We start from the raw sequence: 6,863 nt of genomic DNA on the forward strand, positions 1-6,863 counted from the left end.
AAAGGAATTGAGACTTCCAAATTCTTCACAATTTCCATAAATTTTCCAAGTTGGTCATCAAATTTGGGCTTGGCTTGACGACTTGGAAAAGGAAGTCTAATCACAATGGGCTCCTTCTCCTTGACCTTGTCTTCATTTTTCTTTGAAATTTCTTCTTTTAATGGTTCCCCATCCTTGGAGTTTTGCACAATTTCTTCTTTGTCACTAGCTTCCACAACTTCATCCTCAACTTGCTTCTTCGGTGCTTCATACCTTGTACCACTCCTCAAGTGAATGGCACTAACCGTTTGATGTCTTTGGGGATTACTTTGAGGTGGTAATCGCCCCTTTTGTCTTTGTGAGCTTGAAGATGTTAGTTGAGTCAATTGGGTTTCCAACATTTTGGTGTGAGCTAGGATGTTGTTGATGGTGGTTTCCTTTGCTTGACTATCCTTTTGCATTTGAGTGAAAAACTCTTGTTGATTTTTTTGCAATTGAAAGACTAATTTTTGAACATCAAAACCTTGGTCATTTTGTTGATTGTATGGAGATTGATTTTGGTAACCTTGGTTTTGGTTGTAAAAGGGTCTTTGATTTTGGTTTCTCATGGGAGGTGGGGTGTATGTTGTTTGAGGGTTTTGAACATTTTGGCTTTTGTATGAGAGATTTGGATGGAATTTGGTGTTTTCATTGTAATAGTTGGAATAAGGGGTACCACTCTTGTATGCTAGGAAAGCCCGTAATTTGAGCTCTTAGCATATTAGTCTTTTCCGGTGGATAGAATTTTTTGTAGAAAGCTAGAGCCAACTTTTTCCAAGAATCAATTCCGAGAGTAGCCTTATCAAGGCCTTTCAACCATTGTTTCGCGGTGCCAATTAGAGAAAAAGGAAATAAGACCCATCGAATTTGGTCTTGAGTTACACCGGTTTGAGAAATTGCATCACAATAGTCACAAAAGGTCTCCATATGAGAATGAGGGTCTTCACTAGGCATCCCCCCAAATTGGCTTCTTTCGACTAATTGGATAAATGCGGATTTGGCAATAAAATTTCCGGTTAGATGTTGTGGTGTGGGAGTACCATTGGGTAGGTTCTCCTCGGTGGGTACGGAATGTGATGAAAACTTAGGCATTGTGGGTTGATTTTGTGTTGGATTTTGTGTTGGGTTCTCCTCCCTTCTCTTGCAAAAGGGTTGATGAACTCAATAGTTGGTTGAATGTCTACAACCTCACCAATACATCTCAAATTTCTCCTAGCAAGTCTTCTATTGGTTGTCAAAGTTCTTTCAATTTCACGATCAAAGGGTAACAAGTCACCTTGTGACCTTCTAGACATGCAAAATATCAAACAACTCGAAAACAATTAGAACAAACCTTGAGGAGTTTTACTTCCCCAAGGCAAACAAAGACACGACTAATAACAATATAAGAAAATCTAAATCAAGTTAACACCGTCCCCGGCAACGGCGCCGTTTTTGGTCCGGACTATATCTTTTCGGTAACTTGTCGTTAGAAGCACCTAGACGAAAACACAATTTATAGCTTCACAAACAACTCTACAATTAGTAAAGAGGCAAGTAAAGGTCAGATCCCACGGGACGGGAATTGAGATGAGATTTCTATTGCAATTAGCGGTGTCTTAGGGGTGTCACAATTGGGGTTTGATGTAGAAGATCACTAAACTAAATAGCAATAAAAGTAAACAAGCAAGATGAATTAAAAGGGATGTAAATAATTGATAAAAAGCACTAGGGTGTCATGGGGTCATAGGGGATTCATGGGAATTGATCATACAAACATGTTCTCAAATTATAAGCAAGAAATTATTGTTGTGATGGATTGAGTTGGTTTATTTCTTACAATCCTAGGAAAGTTTGGGTCCCGGAGCCGAATCGATTAGATTGTACAACACCTACAAGTCAACTTAGTCTTCCCTACTCAACAACATGCATGGTCTAATGAGACTCGAGTTGGTTTATGTCTTACAAGTCTCATTGAAAAGATAGGTGATGGGTATAAAATGCAAGGATTCATAGGCTCGCATTTTATCAAACATAACATGTGCATGAGTTGAGATTAAAACAAGCAAGCAAATAAACCATGAAAGCATATTAATTTAAGCATGAATCATTCCCCATGTTGGTTTCCCCTAACTACCCATTAACCCTAGCTAAGGAACTACTCACTCTGTATCATTTTGAACATGCTAGCAAGGTTGTCAATCATACTAACAAAGTGAAACATGATGAATAAATGAAAGTAATTAACAATAATTAAAAAGGGATTAAGATAATTATACCTACTAATGATTCCAATAATAAAGCAAAGAATAGAAGAAGTACTTGATGCTTGATTGAGAGGTTGTCAACCTCCCAACAATAACCCAAATAATCTTCAATTACCCAAAATAAAGGATGAACAAAAGAGAGATTAAGGAATAAAACTTGTATTACAACTTGATTAATTGCTGATTACAATATTAAAGAGAGATTTGATTGATATTAACTACACTACAGATTGCTAAGAAGAACATGCTCTTCTAATTAGACTAATGGGGTATTTATAGTGGGGATTAGGTGTGAGAATTAGGGTTAACTAAGGGCTTAAATGACGATTAAGTCCCTACTTAAGGAAACGCCGGTATTTTTGGAAGGATGGGCATCTTTCTTGAAGCTTGAAGAAACGAAATTGTCTGCCTGGGAATCCGTGCGTCTTTAGCACGGGACGGCAGGATTCGTGGGTCTCTGCCCGGGCGTCTTGGGGAGAAGACGGACGTCTTCAAGGATTGCTTTCCGGGCGTCTTGGAGTGAAGACGCACGGTTTGTGAAGGTGGAGGACGGGCGTCTTCAGGACAATCCGCACGGATTGCTGTGCAGTTTCATTTCTTCCTCTTTTCTTCCTTTTTCTTCATAAGATCCTTAGAGATTTCCTCGGGGATGCAAGGATCTTTTCTCATCATTGCCCATTTACTATAGTATGTACAAAGGCCTTCTAATCTTGTCTCTCCTTGATGCTTGGTCATTTGAATTCAATCAATTTAGTCTCGTTTTGCCATGAAAATGAAAGGTTTGCACTCCTTTCCAACCAAGGACACAAAACCTCAAAGAATATGCAAAACAAAGAACTAAAGACAATAAATGACCCAAATATGCACTAAAAAGCATGGGAACAGGGCTAATTCGGGGACTAAATATGCTCTAATTATGGTCACATCATGGCTGTTTGTGGACTGGGCAGGGGCGTGTGTGGCTTGTTTCCTCACGGCTAGCATGGGCAACAGCCTAGCTTTGTCACGGTGGGTGGTTGGGACGTGATTTTAACTGTCCAAAGTCCACTCTTTGAGTTGTGTCTGGTAGTTTGTTTGGCATAACATGCGTTTGCTTCAATCATTCAAATTTCCGACTCATGTTATATATATATAACGTGTTTCGTTAAATATCTTCATTCATATATTTTTTTCCTCTCATGATTTATACTCGTGGAATTCCGTTATTTAATTATTCTTTTTCCGTCTTAATTTTTGTCCCAAAATGAGCGCTTGGGTCGGGTTTATGAGAACCCAAAAGTGGGCTTGCTTTATATATTTGATTGGGCCATGGGTGTTAGTGTAATAATTGGACTGGTTTACATGCTTGATATTGGGCCATGGTTGTTTGTCTCGTAATTGGATTGAATCATATTTATTTGTTATTGGGCCAACCCTATAGGATGGTATAGAGTTACGAATGACCCAATTGTTATTAGTTACATTTTATTCCGTAATTTCATTTAACGTAAATTACTCATTATCGCTCATTATATTTTATTAAGCCGGCATGTTAAATTATGAAGTGGAATATTAATTAATATAATACAAGTATGAAATATTTATTATAAGTAGTTACTTGTAGTGAGTCGTACTCTATATAATGTCTAGTATTGTTCGGTTGTGAGAGTCTTGGTTCTACCGGATACTAGGGGTGAGCCATAGGCCCTCTAGTTGCGGTATGAACGTCGGGAGTGATGTTCACATCCGTACTTATGCTGATGCAGTCCATAAGTATGAATGTGACATTAATCATCCCGTCCCTGAGTCTTGGTCTATCGGATACTAGGGGTGATCCAGAGGCCCTCTAGTTGCGATATGATTCATCGGGAGTGATGTTCCCATCCGTACTCATGGTGATGCAGGCCATAAGTATGAATGTGACATTAATCATCCCGTCCCTGAGTCACGGCCCTATCGGATACTAGGGGTGAGCCATAGGCCCTCTAGTTGCGATAAGGTCGTCGGGATTGATGTTCCTATCCGTACTTATCGTGAGATGCAAGCCATAAATATGAATGTGACATTAATAATCCCGTTCTATGTGCTTGTTTGTTGTGGTTTTTTGTTGTACTTTTTTGTTGTATTTGACCATGTTTTAAAGGTAACCGCTGAGCCAGATACTTGTTTGTTGTGCCTCAGACATGTTTTAAAGGTAACCTCTGAGTCGGGCACTTGTTTGTTGTATTTGACCATGTTTTAAAGGTAACCGCTGAGCTAGATACTTGTTTGTTGTACATCGGACATGTATTAAAGGTAACCTCTGAGTCGGGTACTTGTTTGTAGTATTTGGACATGTTTTAAAGGTAAGAGCTGAGTCAGATACTTTAGAGGTCGTGCCTTGGACATGTTTTAAAGGTAATCGCTGAGCCAAGGTACTTAAGGACTTGTGTCTCGGACATGCTTTAAAAGTAGCCTCTGAGCCGGATGCTTTTCTTATTATGTGATGTTAGTAGACCTATTTCTTGTATTGTATGTTGTTTGGTTTTCAAAGTTGGATGTATCATATGCCTTATCTATGATTGTCTACGCCTGTTTTGAATGTTAGTCTCATGTCTGAGTGCTTGCATCAAATGGTTATATTTATGATGTTCTAATATGTTCTTGTATATCTGTGTTTCGACATTTTGTGGCTGGGAGAACCTTGAGTTACTCTCCACTGACTATAGCGTTCATGTTTACATTAATGACAAGTTGTGAAGACGCTTACATGGGGAAGACGTGTGGGTTAGCGAGAACGAAATCCCTGGACCTTAGTTTGCTAGTTTAGAAACCCTTTATTTGTTTATTCGTGGGATATCTTTTCCCCGCCTTCTAGACTTAAGTTGTAATAACCTATGTTTGTTTATTGTAGTACTTGTTTCATTTCATTTTTGGCACCCACGTGTTAATCTTTATCTATTAGTAAAAAAAGTTTAAAAAATATCATAAATTTTCGCTTTAATTTATTAGTTATATTTTCCGCTTTATCGTGGGGTGTCACAGTTGGTATCAGAGCCTATGTTGCTCCCGACGCATACACGTGTACCCCAAATTTAAATTTGAACTTGACCTTGAATAATGAATGAGAGATGGGTAGACTTAAGGACCTAAGGTGGTAGTCTATAGTGTGTTTTGCTTTTTGTTTGGTTATAACATGTTTGTTGATTGTCATTTAATAATTGTTGTGCCCTTGGATCAATAACGGTAAACTTACCATGTGGTGATCAAGATTTGGTGCCTATTGCCGAGGATTGAAGATTTGTTCAACCTTGAAGAATGCTTCTACTTCCTCGAAGATATTTCTCATTCTTTTTATACCTTGCCCTGTTCTTCACTTCTTAATACTTATTCCTTCTTCTAAATCCTCTTTTCTTTTTCCTTGTAAGTCACTCTTGTATTTCCTAACTTGCCCTTTGTTCCATGCTTATCCTTCCTTAACGCCTTTTTGATAGTACTCTTTCTTTTGAGGAATGTTGACCTTGGTTGGAAAATTTGACTTTTGAGGAGATTGTTGTGTTTAACCCAGAACCCTGGTTTTGAGAGGTTGTGGTGTTAGAAAGACTTAGGTAGTGTGATAAGACATACTTGATGGTTCTTATACCTAGATCCTTGATTAAGTGAGTATATTTGAATGGTGGATTTGAGGATGTAGGATTGACCAAGTATGTCGAGTTTTTGATTGGCTTCCATAATCACATCGGATATGAGGGTTTGATAATGTGTACGTTACCATATGATAAATGCTAATTGTGGGATTATTAGTTAGTCTAAGTGAGTGATCTTGATGACTACTTGAGGTATGGTATGAAAGTGAGACTAAACTACATGGTTGGGAAGTCTTAGCGCTTGTTTTGGTAACTAGAAAGGATAATGGTATGGTTGACGCCAATTGTTAAGTTAAAGGACATTATTTCAATTTATGGTGTTAGAATGAGAATATATGAGGTAGTACAGTGTTGTTACAACTAAGATCTTGTCTCTTGGGAACTCGATGGTAAGTAAGTTTTAGGATATCGGATTTGAAAGAATATACCTTGAGATGTTAATGACCATACGGGATTGGTGATGTGATTTGATATTAGTTGGCTCTTGAGAGTTCTTCAGTTGAGAGCGATTTAGTGTCAAGAAGTCTTTGTTAACCTTGTGGAATATTTGAGAAATATTTCGAGGGAATTTAGAGCTTGGAATGAGGATCCTTGATTTAGGATTTTACCCTTTTCAGAAATTCGTGGTTGACACTAGTTGGATATGAGTGTAACTTTTTTGGAAACCTTGACCTTGATCTTGTGGAAGTTGTTTGTGGATGTTTGAGGATTTGGAGTGATGAGATCACACTATAGTGGAGTACTTTGTTTCAGGGAATATATTAGGATGAAGTAACCTGATTGTTTGAGGAAATCCTTGGGAGTGTTACGATTATAAGTTTTGTTGTTATAAAGTTTTCGGAACCGTTTAGGATGATGTTGTTGTTGAGGTTTGAGTACCTGGAATTTCCTTGTTGTCTAATTCCCTTTCTTCTTTGACCATAAGCGTTGCCGTTCATACTTCTCCTTCCTCGCTTCATCTTGCTCCTCCCTTGAGTTTGATGCTAGTGACCTA

Source organism: Silene latifolia, chromosome 2 (assembly GCF_048544455.1).
Source record: "Silene latifolia isolate original U9 population chromosome 2, ASM4854445v1, whole genome shotgun sequence".
Lineage (NCBI taxonomy): Eukaryota > Viridiplantae > Streptophyta > Magnoliopsida > Caryophyllales > Caryophyllaceae > Silene > Silene latifolia.